This window comes from Phocoena sinus, chromosome 8 (genome assembly GCF_008692025.1).
Source record: "Phocoena sinus isolate mPhoSin1 chromosome 8, mPhoSin1.pri, whole genome shotgun sequence".
Lineage (NCBI taxonomy): Eukaryota > Metazoa > Chordata > Mammalia > Artiodactyla > Phocoenidae > Phocoena > Phocoena sinus.
The window spans coordinates 81,034,173-81,043,151 of NC_045770.1; positions in this window are offsets into that span (position 1 = coordinate 81,034,173).

The following is an 8,979-nucleotide window of genomic DNA, read 5'->3' on the forward strand; positions in this document are numbered from 1 at the left end:
ATACAGAGACATAATCACACAAATAAAATAATATTTGAAATAAATAAAACTCTGCATGTATACTTTCAGAAAAAAGCTCACTGAATAGCTTGTGGAAAATAGCAGGCATTTTAAAATCCCAGGGAAAGTAATGTGTTTTAGATTTTAAAAGAGGAAAATGACAGTTTGCAAACTAGAAATATCAGCTGATATTAATCATTAGAAAATTTTGCCTCAGAGTCTGAAGCAGAAGTTTTGTGTTGTGGAATGAGCGAATGGGTTAATTAAGGATCTGCTGGGGGTTCATTCTTCTCGGCTGGCAGCGATAATTTGACAGGGCTTCTAGGGTTAGTAAGATTGACTTTTGCTGAGCTCTCAGGTGACTTTTGTAGACACCCAAAGCATAAACAAACTTAGAATTTCAGTGTGCAATACTACTCATGGCAAAGTTCGGGAAGTATTAAAAGAATTGTAATGAGTAAAGATAACACTAGGCATTAGACAAATACATTCAAAAAGCGTTGGTAAATTGTTGATTTGCCTTGTGATGTTATAATTCTAAAGAATCCCTGCCTGTAACTCGGTGATCAGGGGGTGTCTCCCATAGCACCTTCCTCCCCAAGAAGCTAAGGATACCCAATATCTTGTAATAACCTGTAATGAAATATGATCTGCAAAAAAACTGAATCACTATGCTATACATGTGAAACTAACAGGATATTGTAAATCAACTATACTTCAGTTAAATAAAATAAATATAATAATTAAAAAAAGAAGCTAAGGGCTTCCCTGGTGGCACAGTGGTTGAGAGTCCGCCTGCCGATGCAGGGGACACGTCTTCGTGCCCCGGTCCGGGAAGATCCCACATGCCGCGGAGCGGCTGGGCCCGTGAGCCGTGACCGCTGAGTCTGCGCGTTCGGAGCCTGTGCTCCGCAACGGGAGAGGCCACAACAGTGAGAGGCCCGCGTACCGCAAAAAAAAAAAAAAAAAAAAAAAAAAAAAGAAGCTATATCATTATATCATGGGTTTATGTATTTTTAGGGCCCTCTTATGACTTTTTACACTGATATTTCTGATAACTGGTTATCTGTTAAAGAATCCTACTAAAGTGTTAATGTATAATAACTTAATGTGTCATCTGTCTCCAAATTAATTACATGTAAAGGCTGGACTACCTAAGGATACATTGCCTTGGTCTCAAATGACCAATATTTTAAGGTAGTAATTCTGCCATCAGAGTAGGGCAAAAGGGGATAAAAATATTGGTCCTAGAATTAGTATTAATATTTTTGGCCAAATTTGTAAGGCTTGTGTTTGTGTGTGTGTGTGTGTGTGTGATAGTTCCAGAATTCCCTTGGGCACTCTTTAGCCTCTTGTTCTCTCTGTACCATCCTCCTCTGTAAAACTTGCCTACTGGAAAGACTCTAATGCCAGTCATTTACAGCTTAATGCAAATTTAAACACCAGTATTTCTCTCCAGTGGCATCTGAATTTTAAGTCTAATTTAAAAACAAGAGATTCTATCCACAGTAAAAGATGTTTAAGTCATTCTAATATTGAGAAGAGGGAAGTAAAATTCTGGCTTTCCAAAATATCATCTGTACTGGTTGAGTAGTGTTCTGTCTCAAATTCATGTCTACCCAGAACCTGTGAATGTAACCTTATTTATCAATAGAGTCTTTGTACATATAAACAAGTTAAGATGAAGTCATATTGGATTAGGCTGTAATCCAATGACTAGTGTTCTTATAAGAAGAGAGAAATTTGGACAAAGGTACATAGGGAAGATGCTACGTGAAGACAGAAGCAGGGATTGGAGTTGCTGCCACAAGCCAAGGAGTGTGAAGGATTGCTGGCAACTACCAGGAGCTAGGAAGAGTCAAAGAAGGATATTCTTGAATATCCTTTGGAAAGAGCATGACCCTGCCAACAACTTGATACGAGACTTCTTGTGCCCTGAGTTGGGAGAGAATACATTTCTGTTCTTTTAAGCTACCCAGTTTGTGGTAATTTGTTACAGAAGCCCTAGGAAACCAGTAGATCATCCATACAACCTGTTGATAAGACAAAGTTGAGTTTACTACTTACGTAGTAGGGGGGAACTTGTCTACCCTGCTAGAGTTTTAGTACCTTCTTAGATGGGGAAGGGAAAAGTTGTCAGGACATTTATTGACATTTTTGAGGATGGGTTTCTCAATGAGTAGGCTTGATTAGCAGTGGGTAATGATCATGCTCTGATGGTTTCGTATTGGTAGATAGCAAGGTGAGAAAGTTGAGTTGAGGAGCCCAGATACCTTGGAGTGTGAACTGTCATTTGAGCTTTCTAATAAAGAGTTGATGTATTGTTCAGGAAGTTCCTAGCATGAACAATAAAGTTCTTTGCAATTATAATCTTCTTGTCAGGAGATCCCTGGAGTAGTAAATTATGCTGATGAAGACCATAGAATAGTTGAGTCATATTAATATGGACAGTAAGCTGTGTGAGTGTAAATGGTTTCTCTTCTCAGGTGGCAGAAATCACAAGCTATAGTCAGTGAGCTGCTCTTACCATCTCACACAAGCACTCACTTGCTGGGAGGGGCCCGCCATCCTGAATGCCATGATTTCATCAACTCTCCTATTGGCCATTTTTTATATGTAAGTACTCGGTTCTGGAGTGTTCAGATCTAGAAAGAGCAAAACAGAACCAGGTCTCATTTTTGGTAAGACTCTTAAGGATGGAGAGGGCTATCTCTGAGCACTTTTAACTTGTCCATTGTAAAGAGAAAATGGCCCTAAAGGTCCGGTTTGAGTTTTACCTCTAGAGTGTAGCTCAGGCAGAAGTACTTCCTCCCTCTTTTGTGTGTCCTTGGCATATGTAAACATCTTTTCTGTAGAGAGTATGTATTAGTAAGAGTAGGCTAATTGCTATAACAAACAACCCCCAAATGTCAATGGTTTTAGACAGTAGATATTTATTTCGCATTCAGGTAAGCATTCAGTGTGAGTATTTGGCAGACAGCCTGGTGAGCAGAGTTTCTGAGATGCATGTTTCTTCCATCTTGTGGCTCTGCCAGCCTTGAAGTTCTCAGAGTTCTGTTTATCAGCAGGTGAGGAAATGAGAGAGAATAAAACCTGTGGATGGTTTCTATGGGCCAGAAGTGTCAAACATCATTTCTTTCCATATTGCATTGGCAAGAACTCAGTCCCATGACCATACTTATCTGCAAGGGAGTCTGGGAAATGTACTCTAGCAATGTTCCCAGAAGAAAAATGAAGTGGGCTTTTGTGCACAGACAGCAGTCAATGTCACATAGTTTTTTTTTTTTTTTTGCGGTATGCGGGCCTCTCACTGTTGTGGCCTCTCCCGTTGCAGAGCACAGGCTCTGGACGCGCAGGCCCAGTGGCCATGGCTTACGGGCCCAGCCACTCTGTGGCATGTGGGATCTTCCCGGACCGGGGCATGAACCCGTGTCCCCTGCATCGGCAGGTGGACTCTCAACCACTGTGCCACCAGGGAAGCCCACACATAGAACTTCTTACATCATGTTCTAATTAAAATTATTTATCTGCTGATCTCGCCCACTCTTCCGTGAGCTCTTTGAGGATAAGAACTACATCAGTTTATAAGTTGGTATCCTCAGAGCCTAGCAACAAAGTTCCGGGTATGAAATAGTAGGTACCTAATAAATATTGATTGAATGATTGATTACAGTAGTATTTAGATTGAAAAACTATTATTTGATAATTTTAGGTTATATAGAACTTACCTATTGTATTCTATTTTCAAAGTTATTGCTAAATAGTAAAATTGGCTAAGAAGTAACTCACTTTCAGTGTGTGCAATGCACCCACCCAATAACATTCTAAAGCACAAATTAAAGCCTCTCTTCTCCATGCTATCACATTGCTATTATTTGAGCCTAACCTGGTTGCATGCTGTTATTATGGGATTAATTTCCTTGCCTAAGTTTTACTGGAAACTGTCTTACTGACTACTGTTAAGAGTAATGTCAAATACTTAGGACTTGCTCCATTAAGCAAAGCAAACATTGCTTTTAGCACTTTCCTTATGGTTCTTGATACATTATGTTTTTTTCAAAAGGCTCATTCCAGTAAGACTGAGGTTTGCTCCAATCTTCACTTTAAGTGGTTTTGATTCATGAATACTGTCTAGGAATATTTATGTGGGAAAACATTCCATTCTTGAGGAAACCTATATTAAGCTTCTGAGTAGCAATCTTATTTCCAGTAAATTTTCAGATATTAAAAAAATACCAAAATAGTATATATTTGCTCTGTATTGTTCAATATTATAATAAGGAAACACAGCTTGCATAATAATCATCAATAAACACTTATTCTACACTTGATGTATTTAATGTGGTTATGTAAAGAGAAGGAAGGGGGATATTATAGAGGAGTTAAGAGAACAAGTCTTTGAAGTTTGACATTAATGGGTTTAACCCTTAGTTTTGCCACCAGAGCTGTGTGATCTTAAATCTAGACATTGCTGGGCCTCGGTTTTCTTCTCTGATAAATGAGATGACAAGAATAAAAAGGGAACTGGGGCTCTAGTAAGTGGTGGGTTCAGGTTCTAGGACTGGTCACACTACATCTGCTACTGTTCTTGTCCCCAAAGGGTCTATACAACCCAACTGGAGAGAAAAACAAATAAAAACTCAGTGGAATAGTAAACTCAGTGGTGTGGTAGCTAACAATTGAATTCTTTCTGTATGTCAGGCATTTAAAAAATCCTATATAGGGCTTCTTTGGTGGCGCAGTGGTTGAGAGTCCACCTGCCGATGCAGGGTACAGGGGTTCGTGCCCCGGTCCGGGAAGATCCCACATGCCACGGAGCGGCTAGGCCCGTGAGCCATGGCTGCTGAGCCTGTGCGTCTGGAGCCTGTGCTCCGCAATGGGAGAGGCCACAACAGTGAGAGGCCTGCGTACCGCAAAAAAAAAAAAAAAATCCTATATACATTATGAGGTAAATGCTACCATTTTCCCTATCTACAGATGAGGAAACCAAGGCAAAGAAAGCTTAAGTAATTTGCCTGAATGTATATATTTAAGAAGTGTCCTTCAAAATCCCAAAGCTGGAATGGCTTAAGAGACTGTATGCTAACTGTCAGGACACACAACTGCTACAGCACAGATATGTCATTACATATGGTATGTATTATGTGGAACAGAAAAAGGATGTAGCTGTAAGAATGATAATTGTTTAAGTGAGGAAAAGAGGCAAGATTGTACTAGATCTTGAAGACAAGAGAAAATTTAGATCAGTGGAAAAGAGCATGGTGAGCAGGTCAGGAAGATGGACTAATATGGTCAAATGGTAAAATTTGCAGTATAAATATTTCCAACCTATTACAGTAAAAAGAACTGTACATTTGCTGATGAAAGTATCTGGACACTGTGGCACCAACGTGAAAAGGCAGAACTGTTGAGCAAAGCATCCCAAGAGGCTTTGAATGAGTGGGCAGCTATTGAAAGAAAACATGGGTGATTGACAGGTAGAGGTGGCTCAATCTATTACTTGCCTTGAAATCCTTCCAAGGGTCATCATTAAGTGACATGCTCATTGAACTTCACATGAGAATCCACAGGATAAGAAAAATGAACTCATATCAAAAAGTCTATTGGAAATGGCCAAGGGAATCTGGTAATGAAAATGGCAGTGCTCTTTAACATACTTAAGGTTTTGAAATGGTTGTTCCAAGTCATGAAACTAGTTTATTAGTCCAGTGATCACCTTATGTCCTGAGCAGCTGAATGAATAGTTGACTTTCATTTTTAATTTTAGCTTATTTGCCTTTAAGACTCCACTGAAGCTCTGTTTTCTATTTCCACTTAATTCCTATGTTAGCAGGAAATTGACTATAGCAGTGAATTTACCTCAGCAGTGTTCTCTGGTAGAACCGTCTCCCAGTGGAAGTATCAGATGCTGAGTCTTAGGCTGTTGGCATCTACTTTTTGATGTATCCTCACAGCTGTTTTTTCTGTCCACAGAGTTCTTCTTATTGCTCCTTGGTGATCATTCTCTTGAGTAATGAGTTAATTCTCTTTATATTCCTACATTAGCTAATAGAATAAATTCAACTTCTGAGACATTCAAAACTAGAAGCCTTGTCATCTCTGTTTCTGATGGTCTGCAGTCTATATTGGTGTAGAGATTAGGGCGGCATGGTAAGGCGTGGTGAAAATCATCAACATGGCCATCATCACCATTATCGTCATGACACCATCAATGGCATCATCACCACCACCATCATCATTATCATCATCATCATCATCACTATTCATGGCAGGCTCACTGGCTGTAGTTGCAACCATAGTTGCCAGAATTTATACAGCTCCTTATTTTTTTTCACAAGACTTATTGTGAGAAAGTTGTAATTATTCTCTCCACTGAACAGGGGTGGAAATGAGGCTCAGGGAACTCATGCAAAGTCACGGTTCTGGTTCATAGAGGAGAAAAGCTGGGTTTTTACCAAGATTTACCTTTCTGAGTCTTGTTTCCCCTTTCTACTCTGCATTTTAGTCTTTTTCACCAGTTTCCATCTAGAACCCTGGTTCATGTCCCAGGGAAGAGTATTTCTTTCTCATAGCCATAACTTTAACTAATTCAGGGTTACTCAGTATCTGCACTTTGATGTTTGGGTTGAATAATGCTTTTTAGGGGAATGGGGGGGTGGGGGCTCTCCTTTGTATTGTAGGTTGTTTAGCAGCATCCTTGGCTTCTATGGCTTCTACCCACTGGATGCCACTTGTACCTCTCTGCAGTCAGGACAGTCACAGATGTCTCCAAACACTGCCAAATGTCCCTTCGGGGGCAAAGTCATCCTGGTTGAAAACCACTGAGTTAATGTCTTGGAAAGTATTAGCGTCTCGGGAATAGAAGAGTTATTTTTCCCAGGGGTATTTCCATAGAACTGATTTCAAAATGATGAAAATTTTAGGCATTTCCACAGACAAGCAGAAGCTAATTTTAGGTGTGGGATAGATGCAAGAGGCTCTTCTTGATGCTCTTGAAAGTATTATTTGTATCATCTAAGCCATCACAAGGCAAATGTTGCGGATATTAACATAATGTAAAAAGAGTGAAAAAGCTAACACAATGATAGCCCAAATATCATAACCTTGTTTACTATGGACTTCTCTCACACCACTCAAAATTTTATAGAAATTGTTACATCTCATTTAACTAATTCAATTTTGAAAACACGAACTTTTAAAAACTAATTTAAAAAGTGAATAATTGTATTATAGAAAATTTAGAAAATTATATCATACAGTAAAAATAATCACCTATTCTCAAAATGACTATTGTTCACATTTTGGCACATTTCTGTATATGTAGGGTTTTTGTTTGTGTGTGTTTGTGATAATAACAATATCTTTCTCACAGGGCTGTTATAATTCTCATTTACTGTTTAGCATAGTGCCTGGCAAACAGTATGGACTGTATTGTGCTTGTTATTTTTGTTATTGTTATCTTATAACTTAATTATAAGATAATATATATTTTATAGTTTAGTTATATATTATATATTTTAATTATATCATTAAACTTACATTTATTACATTTTAACGATAAAATTATATCTTAATTATATAGTTTAATGAAAACTTTGCATCATGTGAATGTATCATAATTTACTTGATTTTCCCCCTATTTTGCAGCATTTAGATTTGTTCAAAAAATGAGAAATCACTTTTGACATACTATTGAATTAAATTTATAAAGCAATAGCTGCTTTCTGGATACTCCCAGATTACAAGAAGGAACAGCTTTTTTCAAGGCCAGGCAATTAATCAGTGAAACAATATCTTCTTGCATTACCATCTGTCCACTCTCCTCCCAGTTTGACCTTATGGCAAAGATAAGCATTGAGACAGAGAGGTATTTGTTGATTAAGTCAGGTAGGGTGCTCTGTGCTTTCAAACCTTCCTTTTGGAATGATCAGATCACCTGTAAAGTGTGTGGATGTTTTATATGTAATTTTTGATTCAACTGTGGCAATCATAGGGAAACAAATTTAATGGTTGTTTGCTGTCGCTAACCCACTTCTACACAATGTAGGAAACGAGCATAGCTCCAGGAGGTCATTTGCTTTGGATTCAGTCAGCAGCTTGGGCATTCAGCAAGTGAGATGTGAAATAGCCTCCCCAAACCAGCAGTCTCTCAGCGTCGAGCTTACTAGGCTTTGCTTGCTAATGGCTATGGTTCTGGAAAGGTGTCTGTTGGCCTAAGTTAATGGCAGATGTTTGCTTTAAATTGTTAATTTTGAGATGGTTTATGAGCAGGCTTTGCAAGAATAAGAAGCAGGTCACTGGGTGGAAGTTGTCCTTCCCGGGGTGTGAGGAAATTAGGGTTTTTGACAGCCCTGCAGCAAAGTTATTCTGGGACTTGGGCTTTGTTTCCTCCTGTTCAATAGTGAGAGTAGAATTAGATCACTTTTAAGTCCTCTTACCACTTTCTCATTTGACATTTCAGTTTTATTTAACAGGTGTATTCAATTCCTTGAATGTAGGTTGATAGAAGTAGGTTATTAGTATGCAGTATATTAAATCTGTCAGAAAAGAGATCAGAGAAAACCCCTGGTAAAGATCACTCAGCTTTTAAAGAAAGATTCAAGTGAGTCAAAGGATTTCAGTCTATGAGACTGAATGAAGGGACTGGATAGCAATGGAGGTCTGCTTTGAGACACAGACACCAAATGCAAACGTTACCTAATACAAAGACTAAAAAGAATTATCTATTGGATAGTTGGTTTGAAGTCTCAGAAGCTTCTTCCCACTTGGATTATATATTCAGTTGGATCAGTTAAAAAAATTGGAAATAGCAGAAACTAATGAGGCCACGTTGTATCTGCTCCTCAGTCTGTGTTCCGTAGATTGTCAGGGAGCACACGCTGCTAGTAACTACAGACCTTGTATTTTTTTTTTTTTTTTTTTTTTTTTATGCGTTACGCGGGCCTCTCACCGCTGTGGCCTCTCCCGCTGCGGAGGGCA